Source organism: Coffea arabica, chromosome 1e (assembly GCF_036785885.1).
Source record: "Coffea arabica cultivar ET-39 chromosome 1e, Coffea Arabica ET-39 HiFi, whole genome shotgun sequence".
Taxonomy (NCBI): Eukaryota; Viridiplantae; Streptophyta; class Magnoliopsida; order Gentianales; family Rubiaceae; genus Coffea; species Coffea arabica.
Window position 1 is genome coordinate 25,772,479 of NC_092311.1, and position 21,524 is coordinate 25,794,002.

Genomic DNA, 21,524 nt, shown 5'->3' on the forward strand with positions numbered 1-21,524 from the left:
TGTTTCGGCCATTTGGCTGTAGGACTAATTGGGGTTTATGGCCTCTAGATTGGGGCCGGTACCCAGTCTAGACTCCACAGGCTGGATACCGATGCAGAGTTCTAATCTTCTCTCTGAATAGCCTGCGATCATTTTGTTCCTTACCCTGTTACCCATGCCCCTAGCCCTCCTTGCCCCTGCCCGGCTCCTCTCTTTCCCGACAAGGGCCAATCCCTTCTCCTCTCCCACAGACCAAGAAGAAGGCCAAAAATTGGCAAATGCAGCAAGTAAAGGGAGATTCAGACAAAGAAACCTCGCCACCATCAACACCTTCATATTCTAGGTTTTCTCTTTTCTTTTTTGGGTTTTAACCATCTTTCTGAATCCTTTTTTTCCCTTGTGCCGTTTAATTTCGATGTTGAAAATCAATTGCTCTCTCTCTCTCTCTCTCTCTCTCTCTCTCTCTGTCTGTCTCTCTAATAATTTCCTGCAATTTTCTATTTTTTCGTTTGTGCTCATTTGCTTAAATTAAGTGGTTAATTAGCTTCTGTAAATTTAATAATTACCATGGAACTTAACGTTTGTTAGTATTATGTGGTTGAATAGTTGGAGATTTTCTTGTAAGTTTGGAAATCAGGGAGGGGAATGCCCCCTTTCTTGCCTAAGATGCACTGGATTAGGCTTTTCAGAATTGGTCACTTAAGAGAAAGATTGAACTGGGTTGGGTGATGGGGAGTGCCTTGTATAAGATGTCACCCACTGAAGTAGCCTTCAACCCACTGAATTCGTTTAAGCGGATTCCATTACTTAACAATTTTCATTGCTTGACTGCTCATTGCTCCTGCTTTTTGTTGAATGACTTGGTGGTTTAATAGTTTTTTTCTAATCTAAAACTTAACACCCTAAAAAAGGCCAAATAAAAGGCTCAGGCACTAAAGATGGCTAAGTTTGTCAAATATGTGAGGACTGTCAGGAAGAAAGCCAAGAAGGTTCATACACAAATGACCTTCCAGGGTCCTAAGACATTGAAAAAGGATGAGAACCCAGAGTATCCATGCATTTGCGCTACTCAAAGGAATAAATTGGACCATTATCAGATTCTCTAATATCTTTTGACTTCAGAATTTGCCAAGAAGAAGATTGAAGATAACACTACATTGGTTTTGATAGTTGACATGCGTGCTAATGGGGAGATTAAAGATGCACTGAAGAAGATGTATGACATTTAGACCAAGGAATTGAACCCTTTGATCAGGTAACGATTGCAGGTCACAATGGCATTTTAGCTTGTTCCTTTTCAGAATGCTAAAAATAGTTTGTTGATTGGTCTTAAAATGGTGTGTTTGCACAGTGTTGCCCTTCTTATCTTGAAGACATTGTATTTAGCAATGTTTTGGCTATCCATTTTGAATATACAACCAAAGTGAAAATGTTTATGCCACGCTTATGTGCTTTAGAAGAACTAAAGCTCTAAACTAAGATCGCCAAACATTTTAGATATTGAGAGATTGAGCAGTGGAGTGTTATTGCGTGATACCTTTTGCCTGCACATGCCCCATCCGAGCCATTATATTTGCAACCCAAGCACGAATTAAGTTATGCCACTAAGGCTATTTTGAGGATTGTGTTTAAAAGTAGAAGTTATCAAATTGGAAGCCATTAAAGTCTCTCACACATATTTTAGGCATCAATTCAATTATATCTGCTTCATTTAAGTGCATTCTGTTCAAGTTTTGCTTCAAATTTCATGTAAATTATTTTTTGTAAATTGGAAAGTGAATATTGAGTTTTTAGTGCTCATTTCGTTTGCATTTTCAAGGTATAGAAGAGTTACAAGAAACCTTGACACATGATTAATTATCTTTTTGTGTTAGTACTTTGTAGAAATTGGCTGCAAGATTCAGACTAGGGGCCTAAACTCTTTCATTTTCAGTTTTTGTGATTGGGACTTTGATGCCACATATTGGGGAGCAATGGGTGGCCCTTGCTAGACTGCTTCCTCTAACTTTGGAGGGGTTACAAGAGTAGAACAGGGACTCAGGGAAGTGGACTACAAGCTATTAGTTCATGTGATGACCCCGCTTTCCCCCTAAGGCGTATCCCAAGGTTTAGCGGATCGCCTGCCCCGCTCTCGCCAGAACTCACTACAGCCCTCAAATAAATTACAATGTAAATCTCAAATACTATATCAAATACTCCATGAATTTACATACCAAAAGTGAATCGAAATTCAAAATATACATGAGATATTCCATCCAGTCACACTAATAAGTTAATACAAGTGCTTCCTTTGCCTCGAGTCCTGTGGAGATGAAATAAATATTTTGGGGTGAGCTAGAAGCTCAGCGAATGTCCAGTAAAAATCAATAATCAAATAAGTTTCACAATAGTGCATTTAGATGATATCATGAATCAGTGATCAAATGTAAGTTTATTGCTTTTGTGAGCCAGTGAAATCATTGTACTTAAACATTCAATGCTCAAATAGATCAAGTACCAGTTATGCAATACAAGGGAGCCATCGGTGCTCCAACATTCAAGGCAAGTCAAATGTCAATAAGGTGGAGACGTTAGTGTTAAGCACAAGGCTTCCAAGCACTCATTTGAGCCAAATCATTGTATGACACACACGCAAGCACACATGATATGCAATCGAGTAAACAGTGCAAGCAATAGTTCGAAAAGTAACTTTGGAAACAGTTTTGGAATCACTCACCAACCACAGCTCATGATCCTCATCTATCATAGATAGTTTCCCTGCTCAAGTCCAAGTCCTAGATCACAAATATCATGTCAATCAAAGGAAATTCTAAAATCATCAAGTTCCTTTCACCTTTTGGCATTTTAATCACAACTGAATCTACACTTATCGGATTGAGATGAATCTTATGGTGTTTCGAAACTAAGACATAGGCCTACATTTATTATGAAGACCTACAAAGCCAAATCATGTATTTTCATGGTAAAAAATTGAAATCTCAGAAAAAGTAAAAGCTGTCGGTTAAACAGGGCATTTGGGCAATTAGGGGTATTTTAGTCATTTTACAAGTTACAGTGCTCCGATTGAGCTGAAATTTTTTGGGTAGAAAGCTAACTCAAATTCCTACAACTTTCATGTTTTGAGCAAGAACTGATTTGGCGTTTATCATGGACGAATATGCAGTTCAAGTGGTGAGTGCAAATCTGGAATAATGCTGGCCGCAAAGAAATAATTGGGAAACAAGAGATGTCTTCAACAAAACTTAACTTCCATGGCTCAAATCCAACATACAATCATATAAACTCAAGTATCTTCAAAGATTAGTGGGTTGGTAATACTTTTACCTCATTTTTCCATCAAAACCCAAGAGGAAAGCCACCAAGAAGCTCAAGAAAATTCTTCCTCCAAGGCTCCTCTTCAAGCTTGATTCAAGAGTTTATGGAGCAAACATGTTTCCTCTCTTGTTTGAGTAAGAAATCATGGCTGGAAAATGAAGCTTTTCCTCTCTCTTCTCTCTCTATCATCCGGCCACCAAGAAGGAAAAATGGAAGAAGATGGAACAAGTTGGTAGCTTCTTTGGTTTATAAAGAAAATGGGTTGGCCAAACCTTGAATGGAATTTTGACAAATGTCAATTGGTAATTCCTTCCTTTCAAAATATCTTTGAAATCTTGCCAATAAACCTTTCATTTCCACTCAAATATAGTTTGCACATCCAAATAAGCTTGACTAGTTCAATTAACCCTTGCAAATGCTTTTAAAATTATTGAACGGAAACAAGAAGGTATAAAATTATATAAAAATCATTTTCCAATCACTAAGAAATACAATTCATTCAAAGTAGAAAATTTTAAAAATAATTTTGTTTTCGGGGCGTCACAGTTCAAAGACAAGGCTAGTGTTGCGATCCTTGATGTTTGTTGTGGATTTTATTTTGTGGGATAATCCAACTGACTAAGCCACACTCATAAGTTGTCTAGTATTTCTAAAAGTAGTAGGCCGACACTTGTTGGCACAGCTGCAGTTCGTGTCAAACTAGCAGCAACATTGCTTTTTGTAGACTTGGCAGTATTCCGAATGCATCATATAATGCATGTCACTGTGTTTCACTACAATCATTGGATAGCAGATATCATAGTGGACTTCTTCCAAGTTGGAACTCAAAGATTGCTAGGTTAATCAATTTTTTGTATTGAAACTTGATGAGCATAGAACCTATGAATATTAACTCTTTTTTCCCTCTAGAATGTACATTCAACGTGCATGCTATTCAGTGATTGTACTCGATATAAAGACCATTTATTTATTATTATTATTTTTTTGAAAAAAATTTCTTTTCAACATTTTTATTAATGTTAAAACTGTATTTGGGACGTCGTGGGGCTCCATCGTGTTTTAAGTAGCTAATACATTATGCATTTAGGTTTGATGGTACTTACAAATGTTACTAAATTTGTTCTTCTTTACAAATCTGGGCACCCCATGCTGTGCGTGGGGCTCCATATCTAGTTCTCCTTTAAGCCTCTAAAAATTGGAGTTCTTTCTCCTCCTCATCATCAAGAATCATTCTAAAAACTCAAAATCAAGATCATCATCATCAATGAACAATACTTGGTCTATGGAGAGCGAAGTGAGGGGGGTAGCATTCCTTTCTTCTAAACCTCTAAAAATTGGAATTCTCCTCGGATCAAGACATATGTTGGGCCACAACCAATATCAGTCGCTGGTACTCTCCTCTTTACATCTCTGTTTCGGTGCTGAAAATTTGCACACTCTGTTTCAAAATTTTGCTGAACAAAGAATTTTGGGGTTTTTTTTTTTGAGATTCTCAGGAAATGGATTCTGATTTTCGTTGAAGGGAGGAATTAAATGTTTTTTGTGGGTGTTTGATGAGCTTGCTCTCCTTTTTGCTAAAACTGAAATTTGGGTTTTTGGTGATTTTTGATGAAATCATTTGGTGTTTTGTTTTGTTTGGACAGAGGGAATTATATGGTTTTTTGTCGGTTTTTGATGAGATTGCTGTAGATTTTTTTTAATATAATTACTACAGACAGTCTTTTTAGTAAGTCTTTTTAGTAAGAATGAACTTTGGCTTGGGTTTGTGCTCAGATTGAATATAGATTTTCTTGTTCTTGGAAATGTGAACTTTGGGGCTTTTGTAGGTTCCTGATGAAATTTAATGTTTATTTGTTGTTATTGACAAAAAGAATTGTGGGTTATGGGGTTCCTGAGAAAATTGAACTTGCATTTTTATTATGGCTTTCCCACTTTGTTTGAGACTTTGGGGCTCATGAAATTGAATAAAAACTTTTTGGGTCTTGAAAGAAAGAATTCTTGGTTTTTTGGGATTTTCTCTACATTTATGTTATGGTTTCCCCACTTTTTTTTTGGTTTTTTGTTGGTTTGTGATGAATATGAGTGTATATTTGTTGTTCTTGAAAAATAGAATTGTGGGTTTTTGGGGTTTTCTAAGGAAATTGAACATGCACAATTATTTTATCTTTCCCACTTTGTTTCTTGGATAAATTTTGTATGATGAATTATGATTTTGGATATTGATATTAAGTGTTATTAAATTTGATTTTGCTAGACAATGCTTTTATTTAATATGAGGTATGTTATCATGCGGATATGCACCGAGTTATTCTTGGTATTTGGATATTTTTTTCAAGAAAACTTACAGCTACTAATTCTCTCACTTTATGTGTTAGAAGTGGAGCTATGGATATGTACTTCCATCCAAGTTTTTATCTTTCAATTGCAGATTGGCTTGTATTTGGTTATTTAACCAGAACAATGTTTTTGGCTTATTTACAGGATATTTAGGACAGACCTGAAAATTTGCATGATTCATTCATTTTGGTCATGTCTTATTCTCTTTCTCTAAGGACCCTTTTGTTTACATGTTACTTTCTCGAAATGCAAATTTTTTTAGCTACATACTGATTTTGCTTGTAGGAGGTCATAGTCAACTGGAGTATTTGAAACTTAAAGCACCTTATGAAGTGAGGCAAAGATGACAAAGATACTTCACTGCTGGAGGATGAGCTTCGTAGCTAGATTATGGATATGGATTAAAAATTTTGAAGGACAGTAGCATCAATTTCCTTTGCATTGTTCTGATGCTTGGAATCTCTTGGGTGAGGACCTTGGTCCTTTAAACAGCAGGAACTTGAATCATTGGAATTGTAGCTTGATGTGTCTCTGAAGTAGGCCTACTCAGGTAATGAACTATACCATTCTCCTTTTCTATTCAACTCCATACAATGCCTCTTTGAGTAAGTTTGCATGGTCCATTCACATTTGTCCTATCTCAATGCCTCTCCAATTATATTTACTTGTATTTATTTTGTTTGGGAAATGTTATGGTCTTATTTTAGTGTTTTAGGATTGACCTGAAAAGTTGCAAGGTTAAGTCTCGTGTTTTTTAGTGATTGTAAATTTTTTGAGTTCCTTATTATCTGTTGGGCAATGTGCCTAGTGCCTTATTTATATGTATGGTCCATTGATGAGATATCGAATTTGGCTTAGAATGATAAATAGATTCCTTGAAGGTTGGCATCTTGTCCATTAATTAATGATGTCATTGGTAGCAACAATGCTGGTAATTGAATGAAGAATTTTGTCAAGATTAAAACATTTAACTTAATCATTGGGAAAATGAATACACTATCTAACTGGTATCAGTATTGTTACTTACTTATCTGTTCCCTGTGGCTTGGTGTGGAATAATATAAACATTGAACTTGCATGGTTTCAGTTACTTTGGACATTTTTCATGCTTTCTAGTGATTGTGGAGTTTTTGAGTTCCTTATATTTATCAGGAAGGTGCTTAACATTTTAGTTATTTAGGTGTCACTGTTGAAATGGAAATTTTGTTTTGAAATGTTAAGTGCTTATCTCCTTCTCTTGTCTTCTTATTCTTCTTCTTCTTTTGCTTTCTTCTCTTGCTTTCATGTGCTTTCTTTCTTCTTCTAGCTTTTAAGGTATGAAAAGCCTATCAATTTCATTACTGCATTCAAAGGTCAACACAGAATCAATTCCACGAGTTTCTGTTTTGTTGAAAATTCTTGTTTTGTTTCTGAAAGTGGCTTTCAAAACAAATTTTGGAAGTTTCTTTTCAATTATTGTGCAATCTGAAATTCCTAGATGAATGCTTTGGTCTAAAATTGAAAGTATAAGTTCATCTTTGGGCTCAGATTGAGGTCAAAGTTAAACTAGCTTTTTGAAGAAATGAGAAGATGATTTTTGTTGAACATGGCAAACTGAACCCAAGAAATTGTTAGCAAAATCAGAAAAGAAAGCCAAGTTCTTGACACTCATGTCTCATGTTCAAACCGTTTTGGTGTTGATGACTTTTTGGCTCATGTTGTACATCTCTAAACCACGTACATTCTGATGTTCAGACCTTTTTGGTGTATGACTTTGTTGTACATATCTAAACCATCAAAATATGAAACCAGCAACATGACATGCCTCAGTTATTTACTTCTCTTAGGACCTGACATAAAAAGACCAATGTGATGTTGGCCTTCTTATTGCTACCATACACAATTGAAACGTTGTCAATTCTTTTTGCTACCTTCAGAGTTGAGAATTATTCAACCCCTTGTTGATCGCACCCCACTCTGGGGTTAATTTTTGAGGGAGATCAGATGGAAGCTTGAGTAGAGAACTTGCTGCTTATTGATGAAATCAAGAAGGCTTAAACTTGTTACAGCTTCAAATTTCAAGAGTTTGAAATGGTTATATCTCAATAGCCAAAATAAAAAAGAGACTTAGAAGAGCTCAAAAAAAAAAAAAAAAAGAGCTCAAAAGAAAAATAAAAAAAAAGATTGAGAAGAGCTCAATTCTCAAGGGCTGACAATGTTTACTTCTCCCAAAAAAAAAAAGGCAGATTGGGAAGAGGCTTAGATCTAAAAATCAGGAAGCCTTTCGAAGAAAGAGAGTCAACATTTTGGCAGAATGTAAGAGCCCCAGATTTTGGTGGGGGTAGGCATTCACAGGTTTGGAACCATTCAGAATATTTTATTTTTGGGCCTTCACTATCCTTTTCTTTGCTCACACTTGTCCCAAGCCTCATTACAAGCTGATAAAAGTCCAAATGTTGGCTAATTTTTGTGACAATTATGAGAAGGAACACTATTCTTTCACCACTTCAGCAGTTTAAATGAATCTGGTAGCACAACTGTTGTAAGGTGATCATGAGATGAACTTAACCAGAAAAATGAGTACTTTGAGCCTTAATCTCTCTTTTTTCTCAGTCCAGTAGCAAAGCCACGTTACAACCAGCACAAAAGTCCATGTGATTGGTTTCTTTATGGTCAGTTAATTTGACAAGATCTTCATTATCTAAACAGAACCCTAAGCCTAATTGTGTACAGAGCTTGATATAACAGTTTGCCATATTCTGTATAGCTCATTTTGATATTTCTTAGAAGGATGAAATACTTTTGATTATTGAGTCAAGCATTCATCCAAGAAAATCATTTTATACAGCAAGTGATTTTGTTGGTTTGTTTTGCATGCAGATTTCTTTATGATGAGTAAACTATAGAAGTTTCATGTATGAAAATACCAGTTTTCTTTGACATCATTGAAGTTTACATGTTTTTCTGGAAACTCTTGAAATTGGTCATGACAGGTGACCCTCTTGAACCAAAGTGTGTTGTTGATAGGTGCTCGTTGATTTCGTTGTCGGTTCTTTTTTGACTATTTTTTATTCTTCTTTTCTGGCATCATTTTCTCTACCATATTTTCCTTGTAGTTTACCTGTTTTGCTGGAAACTCTTGAAATTGGTCATGATAGGTGACCCTCTTGAACCAATGTGTGTTGTTGATAGGTGCTTGTTCATTTCGTAGTCTGTTCCTTTTGACTATTTTTTAATTCTTCTTTTCTGGCATCATTTTCTCTACCATATTTTCCTTGTAGTTTACCTGTTTTGCTGGAAACTCTTGAAATTGGTCATGATAGGTGACCCTCTTGAACCAATGTGTGTTGTTGATAGGTGCTTGTTCATTTCGAAGTCTGTTCCTTTTGACTATCTTTTAATTCTTCTTTTCTGTCATCATTTTCTCTACCATTTTTTCCTTGAGTTCTAATCTGCTGTGACTTTCTTTCTGTAGTTCTGAATCTGAGGAGAGATAAACATGAATATGATATTTAAGTAACATAAACTGCTGGATCTGTAAATTGCTATTTGGGCAGGAACTACTTTTGTTAACTATATTTTGAATCCTCTTGATGGTAACTTTTTCTTTGTTTTTCTTTTTGTTGGATTGGTTGTTTGTTTTTGATTGATTCTTTGCTAATGTTAAAATATTTTTCTTTGGATTTGCTGAGGTATCTCTCTCTGTAAAGAGAATTGCGGTATTTAAAACCATAGAGAACTTCAATTCCATTCAAGCATGGGCTTTCACTGTCCCAAATTTTAGGCTTAGAATCCCAATATCTGCTGTGCAGGTGATCATCTGGATTGCTTTATGATATTAAAGCACAGGATTTGCACCTAAAATCGGCACGTACGACTGCAAATCAAATTCATTATCCTGCCAGTCTTCACATCATACCGATATCAGGAGCTTTATGTATTTACCCTATCTTCAAGCTGTTAAGAGATTCTTCTCCTTTCAGGTCCTTCAAGAAATTACTGCTGGTCTTCTTGATTCAGCAAATGGCTCAGGGATTTTAGGTTTATTGCTAGAATATGCAGGACAATGATACTTGCTCATACTGGAGAAGCTCTCTATTTGCTGGTTGTTTTCTTGTTGAAGGTCAGTTTTATTTACTTTATTTTATTTTTTTATTGGTGCACAGCAGTTTCTAACTATTAGCATATAATAAGTGATTAGCCTGTGACAGTTAAATAAGATCAAGAGCCACCCTGTTCGGTTCATATTTTGATTTTGTCCTGCAATTTATACTTTGAGGGATCCCCTTCAGCTAATGCATGACTAGAGAGGGATTGTAGTGAATGGGACAGTTAGTGATACTTGTGATGTGTTATATGATTATGCCAATCTCACCCATTAAGTTGTATGCTGATATGTTACATGATTATGCCAATCTAGCCTGTTAAGTTGTGTGTCAATATATTTCATGAACTGTAGTAGTAGTTCAAGAAAAAGTGCTCATAAAGTCAAAACGTTTTCAACGTTAAAGATGTTGAGAATTCTCAAGATTTTGATGGAGCTTTGGTTGCACTCTTTTGTGGGAAGATGAAGTATTGCTGATATGGTAGCTCATAAGGATTTTTCCTGTACTATAGATCTTATAACTGGTGTTTCTATTCTTACTTCACTAGGATATGATGCAGAATAGCTGCAGGAATTTCCCAAATACTGGGATTGTGGTTTGGTTAACTGAGAGATAAAAAGAGGTATAGATATCAAAGCATCTCAAAGAGACTGGCTAGGGGACCCAACAATAAGGTTTAATGTGGAAATCTTGCTATCTAGCAGATTTAGTTGAGAAAAATAACTGCTGAAAAAAAATTCCCTATAAATACAATAAATGAACCAGAAGTTACATTCCTTCACATTTGTATGGTGAGCTTTGAACTTAATATGCAGAGAGCTAATAAGTTTTTGGTATACATAAGCATACACTAGGGAGATGTCTATAGTCAAAATCAATTTTAGCCCAAGTCCCAAATTACTTTCTGTAGGACACTGTACATGTTTAATCATGCTCTACTTCTGATACTTCCAAAATGTTTCTTTCTGATCTCAAATGGACAAAAACATGAGTATACCTTTTTGGCCTGTGAATTTCCAACTACTGCTTTATTAGAGTTCGTATGTAATATATTGGATTTTGTTAATGACTTTTGCTCGGGCTAGGGTGTCTCATCTGCCATTGACTTTCAGTGAACGTGAAAACAAAGCTGGTTCTTGAAGATATTCTTAGCAAGCATAGATTAACAGCTTCATTTTAAGAATGTCAGTGTCATGTCATTCAAGCCTTTTTGGTTTCAATTTGAAGTGGCTAATCCATCGATCATATTTTTCTTATGCCAAACTGCATGGATACATGTACTCATGTTCTTACATGCAAGCCAAAAATGCATATTTGGGTTTGGTTTGCAAGCTTCTAGATTGAGCATCTCCTTCAGCCACTCTCAAATTGCACTGAATGATGGAAAATTTTCACTTCCATTTTTCTCTTAGAATACCGTTGCTATGTTTTTCTTCAGCTAAGTCCTTCAGCTATTCCCATTAAAAACAGTACCATTAACCAATCTGTGCTTCATTTTAAGTCTCTCCGCACTTTTCTTGCCTAAATATGACTTCGGCCTTAATATTGACACGGAGTGTAGGAATACCCCCAAAATGTCATTTCACTATTCATTGTCTACGGGTACCCTTATCTCAAACTTTTTTTTTCTCCGGGATACACTCGATTCAGAATTGAATGTTGGTTGTTTCACAACTAGTTGTACAAAATATTGATATTAAAGATTTCATACTAATTGCGGGTATTGCAGTTGGTGCCTTACAAAATTATTATGGCATCAATTTTCCATGGCACAGTAAATCTACGATAAACTGAATGAAAAAAAGACATTATAAAAACCAAAGACAAGCATTCATCGACAACGGGAGTGACGGACGGAAGGTGACTCAAAGCTAATAATATGCCACCAACAACTCTAAAAAAAAAAAAATTAGAAAACCTTGAGAAAAATACAACTTGGAAGAGCAAATAGGTAGAGAGGAAACCCATGAGAAATTTTCAGTCTCTAATCAAGACTTTGCTAATAATAATACTCCAATTAAGTGTAAAATTTAGTTCTGTATTTTAAATTATACATCCATTTTGCTAGAAAGTGAGTAAATTTCCAAGATTGCTCAAATTAGAAATTCAAGTTGTTGCAGGACCGTCTGAAGGAAGGAAAATGTGTATAAATGTATATACACACACCCACACGCATGATAGTCATTGAAATTTTGGTTGTTATCTTGTTGAACTTCCAATGCCATTAGCGTAGCTTTCTTTATTAAGTAAATCATGCTAGATAATTTTCAGTTAGTTTATTATTAATATTGGTTTCTATTTTATATATTCAAAGAAAAAACTTAGGGTGCATTTGATAAAACTGAAATCTGAAAACCGAAGTTTGAAATCTAAAATCTGATGTCTGAATCTATTAAGTTATTAAATTATTAAGTATTAAATCTAATACATTTGAGTACATATCACATTCAGTGATAAGTGAATAGCTTATCACTTAATTTTGGAAGCAAGTTTTGAATAGGAAATTTAGTGCCACTTAATTAATTAGGATATTCAATTTTTCGTTATCAAACGGTCTGAATGTGTTAAGATCTAAATCCATTAAGTTTTAGTGTTGAATTGGGTTATAAAATAGGGTCTTAGTCAATTCCAGTGGTCAAAAAACTTAGTCAGTTCTATTGATCTTTAAACTTTGCGATTTATTCCTAATTGATTCTTAGGTCCTACTATGATTTTTTACCAAGGTTAAGAAAGTGTGTCTTGAATTGCAATGAATCTGCCAACTATTAAGATGCTGGTCAATTTAGTATCATAGAGAAAGCCGTGAAGTGGATGGAAAATGCTGATGCATCTTTAGTTTGAATTTACTGAAGGGGTAGGAAGCTTAAATTTGGGCACCGAAATGGTATCAGAGCCCAGAAATGATCTATATTCCCTTAAACAATAACGATGATTATTCTGGTTGGCTAACAAGATTACGATTCCCAAATTTAAGTCAAAATTTAAGTTTGGGTTGGCTAATAAGATATTTATATTTATGATTCTTGATATAAAGGATATTTTTATTTGTAAAGTATATTCAGGATGCATTATAATTATTGATAAGGTATTAAATGAGTTTGTGGAAGTTTCCATAAAATTTTTTCAAGAGAATAGAGTGCATACCGTATCAAGACTAGCAATTTCTTATTAACGAAAGAAAAGGGTCCATTATGCTTCCATAGCTTTATTTCTGATTTTTTATCGACAAAACTCCAGCTACCTCTCCTAGTACTTCTTACTTGGGCGTTTTAACCTCCAATCACAAGGGTGACTTCATTTAAGGGACGCTTCAGAGTTTTGCAGCACAATAGTTTCGTTTTTTACCTCTAAGCGTACTCAGATGCAAAAGATGAAAAGTTATGAAGAAAACTTCTTCTTTTATTAATGAAGAAATTGTAGTACAAGATAGATTTAGCACACCACTCTCTCTCTTTATTCACTAAACATGAACATGAGAGAAAATTTTATAAGGTAAAGTTGCTTCTTCGTGGACTCAATGAATGCCCTTTTGTACAGGCCATCTATCTATTTATAGAGGTTGGTGGACTTTAATGCCGGACTTGAATTGATTCCTTTCACGGACTTCAACTTACTTCAATTCCGTGGACTTGAACAAAATATTTTGGATTCCAGGAGTGACGTAAGTGCTTACGTCTTATTCTATACTTTGACTGCTTGATGCGGTGTTCTTATCTTTTTTTTTTTTCTCCTTGGTACAAGTCGAACACGTGTTATTTTTGTGTTTTCTCATCCTGCATAAAGTTTTGATTGTTTTATTGCTAGATTTTATTCGACTGCTTTCAAATAAACGTATTTTTCAATTTAGATAATTCATTGTTGCCTGCGGGGTCTTTTCTGCATAAGTAGTCATTATTGAAAAAAAATGCTCCATTTCCTCCATATATACGAAAATCTTGTTTGGGTGTATTTTCAAAATTTTGCAGAACAATTTTTATTCAAAGGGCTCTTTGATAATGTATCTTGTTTTCAGAAAAGTATTCATATTCCTTTCGTTGAGGGTAAACTTTTATGTCCAACTTTTTATATTTCATAATTGTGATATGATGAAAGATATCATATTTATTTGAATCTTCAAAGTCTAGTCCAACTGAAATAATCTTGAGCATCAAAATATCTTTGGGACTACATGTAAGATTATTTTGATAAATATGCTTTATTGCTTCTTGATTCTACTAAGGGAGTTTGAAAATTTCAGAAAACTTAGAAGTAGTCGTGTGTATAGCATTGATTACTCCAAAATTGTACCACTTTTGAATAAAATTGCTATCATATCCCTGCACACAATTCATCCGAGAATAAATTTTTATGAAATCTATATAATATATTTTCGTATTTTGTAAACCATATAATTCTCTCATAAAAGAATTGTATTTAGAAATGAGCGGATGTTCATTACTTATATTATCGAGTATGGGTATCTTTTGAGATGTCTGGTTCCAATTAAAATATGGTCGCAAGGATATTCCATTATTGAGAGAATTTATTCCAGATCTCTCAATCTGTTGACAATTTTCTTGTCCCGTTGAAGGGGGAAGATTTTTCATTTCATCCCTTTTGAATAGGTCATATAATAATGGTTCAATCTTGTTGTAAAGGCTGGTCATAATCTGATCTTGTTCGGCATGCTTGATAAGAAGTTCGAAAACTTTTTTATTTATTTCTTGATAATTCACAATATTCATTACGTCATTTATAGGACTAAATAAGTTATATAGAAAACCCTCTAAAATTTTGGGACAAAAATTAAGATTATGCAAAAATAAAACTTAAAGGTGAAAATAAAATAATTAGGGTAAAACTTATGAGGTATAATTCAATTGATGAATTCAAAAAATAAATTAAAGAATTATTAGAAATACTTTTAATAAGAGAGTAATTTTTCCTATTCTTCACATGCTTTTATGGTAAGAAACCATGGTGAAATAAGAAGAAACCATGGTGAAATAAGAAGAAATAAATCTAGAATGGTTGTAAAATAATGAACCATATTCGACGGATACTTTTTGTCACATAAAGAAACTCTCATCAACATGAGTAGAAGAAATAAAGTATATTCTAAATTTGATTGTAAGAGTGGGTTTTGACAAATAAAAATGCGTTCTGATAGTATTAGTTGCATAACGTTTAGTACTCCTCAAGGACAATATGAACGATTAGTTATACCGTTTGGATTAAAATATGCCTTCCAAATATATCAACGAAAAATGGATAAAATCTTTAAGGATTATCCTTTCGTATATGTATACGTTGATGATATCTTAATAATATCAAATTCAATAGATTAGAGCATTTAAATATATTTTCTGATCTATGTCTAAAACATGGAATTGGATTTTCAGAGAAGAAAGCAACGATATGATTAAAATAAATTGAATTTTTAACTCTAGAAATAAATGGTGAAGGAATAAAAATGCAACTACATGTTTTAGAAAAAATATAAGCATTTTCTGATAAACTAGAAGATAAAGAACAATTACAAAGATTTTTGGGAATATTAAATTATGCGTTAGATTTTATCTGCAATTTAGTAAAAAAAAAAGAACTAAAAAAATTGTTGAAGAAAAATAATAAATATGAATTCTCTGATAATCATATAACTCTAGTAAAGAAAATAAAAGAACAATGTAAAATTTATCATTTTTAACCCTATCATCGGATGAAAATAATCTTATTTTAGAAACTGGTGCTTTTGAGGAAGTATTGTGAGGATTCGAAAGTTTTTATTTATTTTATTTTTATTTTTATTAAGTTAATTTCTAATTTCTTTTATTGTAATTTACTTGCCTTAATTTCTTGGTTGCTTTAAGGGTTGAGTGTGACGCCCCGGAAAAAAAAAATTCAGGCTTTGGAGAGTAATTAAACTACAACTAAAAGACCAAACTAACCTTAAAATTTTAGACTAATTACCATGCGACCATCTCATAAACTATCAAAACCTATAACCAAACCAAGAGAGGAATGTTTCTGTGATAGAAACTGCATACAAGCAGCTGCTAGTCTAAGCGGTGGAAGGTTGGAAGCTAGCTGAGATTGGGGCGGTGATTGAAGGAAAAAAAAATCCAATGGAAACAGCTTCCAAAGTTGCTAAGCAGAAATGGTGCATTGAGAAAGTGAATAAGAGTAGGTTTGGGCAGTAGAACCGAGAGAAGCTCATCTTATATGCCTGTCTGCCACTTCCCACCGAAAAGAAAGACTGCTCCTCTTTAATCAATAAGGCCGAGAGAAAACAAGAAGAATACAACTACTTATTATTTTGCTTGTTATCACCATGAGATAAACAAGAGAGAGAGCCGCGGGAGTTGAGAAGAAACTGTCTTCCTGAGAGCAAAGTAAAACTTCAGTTACTCTCCTTACCAAGCCAACACCGAGAGTAAACAAAGAAAGTGAGAAAAGAGAGCAAAACTGAGAAAGTGTGAGCGAGAGTGGTTAGCTTCATAATCCATTAGCCAAAGCTAAGAAAGGTGCCGCAAGGAAGCAAGAGAAGTTGGAATAGCAGCTGGGCAGTCTGCAATTTTTCTAACGCTAGGAGGAAAGAAAGAGGTAAAAGTACTAGCAACCCACTAATCTTTGAAGATACTTGAATTTATATGATTGTATGTTGGATTTGAGCCATGGAAGTTAAGTTTTGTTGAAAACATCTCTTGTTTCTCAATTATTTCTTTGTTGCCAGCTTTATTCCAGATTTGCACTCACCACTTGAACTGCATATTCGTCCATGATAAATGTCAAATCAGTTCTTGCTCAAAACATGAAAGTTGTAGGGATTTGAGTTAGGTTTCTACCCAGAAAATTTCAGCTCAATCGGAGTACTGTAACTTGTGAAATGACTAAAATATCCCTGACTGCCCAAATGCCCTGTTTAACCGACAGCTTTCTGTTTTCTCTGAAATTTCATTTTTTGACCATGAAAATGCATGATCTGGCTTTGGAGGTCTTCATAATAAATGTAGGCCTATGTCGTAGCTTCGAAACGCCATAAGATTCATCTCAATCCGATAAGTGTAGTTTCAGTTGTGATTAAAATGCCAAAAGGTGAGAGGAACTTGATGATTTTAGAATTTCCTTTATTTGACATGATATTTGTGATCTAGGGCTTGGACTTGAGCAAGGAAACTATCTATGATGGATGAGGATCATGAGCTGTGGTTGGTGAGTAATTCTAAAATTGTTTCCAAAGTTACTTTTTGAACTATTTCTTGCACTGTTTACTCGATTGCATATCATGTGTGTTTGCATGTATGCCATGCAATGATTTGGCTCAAATGAGTGTTTGGAAGTTTTGTACTTAACACCAACGTCTCTACCTTAATGAAACTTGACTTGCCTTAAATGTTGGAGCACCGATGGCTCCCTTGTATTGCTTGACTATTACTTGATCTATTTGAGCGTTGGATGTTTAAGTACAATGATTTCACTGGCTCACAAGAGTAATAAACTTACATTTGATCACTGATTCATGACATCATCTAAAAGCACTATTATGAAACTTATTTGATTGTTGATTTTTACTGGACACTCGCTGATTTTCTAGCTCACCCCAAAATATTTATTTCCTCTCTACAGGGTTCGAGGCAAAGGAAGCACTTGTATTAACTTATTAGTATGACTTGATGGAATATCTCATGTATATTTTGAATTTCGATTCACTTGTGGTATGTAAATTCATGGAGTATTTGATGTAATATTGAAAATTTACATTGTAGTTTATTTGAGAACTGTAGTGAGTCCTGACGAGAGTTGAGCAGACGGTCCGTCGAACCCTTTTGGTTCGCCTTAGGGAGAGGTGGGGTCGTCACATTGAGTCGATATTAATCCTTTTACTTTATATAATTTGGTGCATGTTAAGTTTCGTAGTGCGTTATGCAAGTGTGATCAACTAGTAAAGTGTGTTGAATAAATTTGGTGGATATGAAAAAATTTTTTGCAAAAGAAATTATGTGACAAGAAATGTTAAGAGTTAATTGGAGGAGTACTAGATATGTTTGTGATTAGAGGTAAATAGAGAGACAAAGAGATAGGCATGAATCATGTTTTACCAAGTGTCGATCACTCAAAGGAGTTTTGACCAAGACTTTTCTTTCTTTATTATTTCTTTCTTATTTTCTTGTCTTAGCCAAAAATTTGAAGAGAAAAAAGAAAAGAAATTGTTGGAATTGAAGTATTGAAAGGTGATTGAATGAAAAGAGATATTTTAAAAAATAGATAGATAATAGTTGTTTGGTTGCCAAGTGTTGACAATCTAAGTCTTCTTTGACCAAGACAAGTCTTGTATTTATCTTCCATTTCACAACCAAAATTCCTTTATTTTTTTCCTTCTTGTGGCTGAGAGAGAGAGAACTCAAGTTCTAGCTTGATTCTTGCTTGATTAGTGAGAAACTCAACAGGAAATCCTAATCCACTTCGTAGATCTTAGAGGCAAGTGCGGAAAGGAACTCTTGGTGAAGTTTTGGAGGAAGAAAACTTTTGATTTGCATTCCATTATAGAATTTTAATGTATTTTGCTAGAAATTTCCTTTTTTTTCACTTATCTTGAAGTTTATTTGATTTATGAAGCAAAAGGAGTTAAAAGGAAGCATGTTTATGGAAGATTTCATGGTTTTGTTAAGCTTTATTGATATTTTTAGTTTTGATGCAAGATATATGTAGTTTAGTTTAGAACTTTATATATGTGAAATTTTGCTAGATTTCTTTGCTTAGAACATGTATTGTATACCTTATGATATGTTATCTTGATTGTTAGTAGTTTTGCCATGAAAATAGGGTTGAAATTGGAAGGTTAATTTGAGGAATTTGGGGGATAAGTTGCTGGAATTTTTCGTTGTTGATCAAGTGAGAGGGAGTGAGAGTTGAGGGGTAAGTTTAGGGTGATTTGGACCTACTTTGCTTGAAATTACTTGAGAACAGCTTAATTTTTACATATAGGTTGTATTTTAATCAGAACCAAGCAATTTAAAAGGAGGGAATTAATGGTTGCTTCAAATATGTTTTATAGTTGGATGTGTCCAACTTTAAACTCGTGATTGTGTCATTTTTCTTCAAAAAGTCGTACCTATACTTACCATGTGTTATCCCATCTTGTGTTTGTCGTCTTGAATTACATGAGTTATATTTACGTGATTTTTTCTTGATTTTCACAAGTATAAGTTATGAATTTGAAAATTTATGTTGGAAGTTTGATAGTTTCTTGCTCTATGATATCTAATCGCAGATTTCGAGAGTGGCCAGGAGGCAGAGATTGAATTTGATATTTTTAGACTTTAATTGGTTGGTGAGTGTTTCAAATCCTATGACGATCCCACTTCTTCCTAGGGCGTACTCCAAGGTTTGAAATACTCACCAACCAATTAAAGTCTAAAAATGTCAAGTTCAAGCTTTGCCTCCTGGCGGATGTGTCCAACTTTAAACTCGTGATTTGTGTCATTTTTTTTTAAAAAGTCGTACCTATACTTACCATATGTTACCCCATATTGTGCTTGTGGTTTTAAGTTACCTGAGTTATATTTACGTAGTTTTTTCTTGATTTTCACAAATATAAGTTATGAATTTGAAAACCTATGTTGGAAGTTTGATAACTTCTTGCTATACGATATCTAATCGTAGATTTCGAGAGTGGTCAGGAGGCAGAGTTTAAACTTGACATTTTTAAACTTTAATTAGTTGGTGAGTGTTTCAAATCCTATGATGATCTCACTTCTCCCTAGGGCGTATTTTAGGGTTTGACGTACTGTCCATCCAACTCTCGTCAGGTTTCACTTACAAGTCCTAATACAATACAAGAATCTCAATAACCAAAGCAATAACAATTTCGAAATTAAGATATATATACATTCGTGGCCTTCAAATTTTCATAAAGACTCATAATATAATAAGGGATTCATACTCAAGTCAAATTGCTAAAATAAAAAGAACACTAGAACAAAAGACAAGGAACTTAGACCAAAACGCCAGCCTTCTTTAACTTACTCGTTCACGTTCTCATCCTTTGGAAGGAAAACAAACTAATGTAGTGAGTTAATACCTAGTGAAGTTCTAAGGCAACATGCAAATGAAGTAGTAAGTTGGCAGTTATATATATCCCAATCTTAAACTGAAGAAAGTAAGCGTTCACAAGATAAGTCAGATAAACAATTAACACTTTCACGTATAAGGATATAGTTGGCTCTTACGAGCTAGTTCGACAATGGTTTGATCAGGATCCGTTGACACTTCGTCAATCATGAAAATATAGTAACAAATCCAATAGGGCACCGCTTATCTCTAATCTCCGTCTACCGATCAACCCCCTATCGGACTCGAATTCCAAAGATAATAATAAAGATAATACTTGAGCATACTAGATCCAGTGGAATAAACAGTAAACAGTACTCATAATTCGTCAATCTCTTCGATCAAATCCTTGTTGGTTCGATTCGACTAACTAGTGGATGGGATTTGGAATTCCTGACAATTATTTTTAAATCATGCACATGAATATTAATTCACTTGCAAATAGTACACAATACTTTAATCAAGTTAGGGCAAGTATGATAGAGTACACATTTGTTCAATCGAATAATTTAAGTATTATCCGATTACAACAAGAGAGCATTTCAATTAAGTGGCAAGTATTACGATGCAATTTAAAACACTCACCAACCAATTAAGGTATAGAAATGTCAAGTTCAGGTTCTGCCTCCTGACCACTCTCAAAATTTACGATCAGATATCGTATGGTAAGAAATTATCAAACTTTCAACATAGGTTTTCAAAATTCATAACTTATACTTGTGAAAATCAAGGAAAAATCAAGTAAATGTAACTCACGTTACTCAAGACCACAAGCACAAGATAGGGTAACATATATTTAGTATAGGGACGACTTTTTGAAAAAAATTGACCCAAATCACGAGTTTAAATTTGGACACATCCAACTATAAAATATGTTTGGGACAACCAATATTTCCCTCTTTTTAAATTGCTTGATTTTGACTAAAATCCAACCTATGTGAAAATCAAGGTACTCTCAAGTAATTTCGAGCAAAGTAGGTCCAAATCACACTAAATTTACCCCTCAACTCTCTCACTTGACCAATAATGAAAAATTTTCAGCAACTTGTCCCCCAAATTTCTCACATTAACCTTCCAATTTCAACCCTATTTTTATGGTAAAACTACTAATAATCAAGATAACATATTATAGGGTGTACGATATATATTCTAAATAAGGAAATCTAGCAAAATTTCACATATATAAATCTCTAAACTATATATATCTTGCATCAAAGTTGAAAATTTCAATAAAACTTAACAAAACCATGAAATCTTCCATAAGCATGTTTCCTTTAACTTCTTTTGCTTCATAAATCGGATAAATTTAGAAATAAGTGAAAAAAAGGAAATTTCCTAGCAAAGTATCTCAAAACCCAGGATGGAATGCAAACCAAAAGTTTTCTTCCTCCAAAATTTTACCAAGAGCTCCTTTCCGCACTTGCCTCTAAAATCTACGAAGTGGATTAGGGTTTCTTGTTGAGTTTCTATGAGGACCCGAAGATTTTCTTATTTATCGAATTTTACTTAAATATTTATTTACTCATTTTCTCCTAATTATTTATTTCGACCATTTAAAATCCATTTATATGGAACAACGCCTCTTTTATATTTTTAAAGCGTTTTGTTGGAAAAATTCATTTTTCAAAAATTCGTTTAGTTCGGAACAATGAGTGCACGTCTTTCGAGACTATACTTGAATCGGGAGTGTATTAATATTGGAGAGTTAAGAATGATCAA

At 34.1% G+C, this 21,524-nt stretch overlaps 1 long non-coding RNA gene across 6 annotated transcripts; it reads left to right on the forward strand.

The window, feature by feature from the left end:
- The first annotated feature begins 11 nt into the window (after window positions 1-11).
- LOC113701645 (uncharacterized) lies at window positions 12-17,607 on the forward strand. Of its 6 annotated transcripts, none has more exons than XR_011816280.1 (8): window positions 12-322; window positions 1,150-1,234; window positions 1,864-2,148; window positions 5,917-6,181; window positions 9,423-9,733; window positions 13,254-16,298; window positions 16,850-16,907; window positions 17,322-17,607. It is a non-coding gene; the product is annotated as an uncharacterized lncRNA (long non-coding RNA). The 6 variants fall into 6 exon arrangements; XR_011816278.1 differs by having other exon boundaries at window positions 1,913-2,148; XR_011816272.1 differs by lacking the exon at window positions 1,864-2,148 and having other exon boundaries at window positions 9,423-9,481; window positions 9,594-9,733.
- The last annotated feature ends 3,917 nt before the right edge of the window (window positions 17,608-21,524 follow it).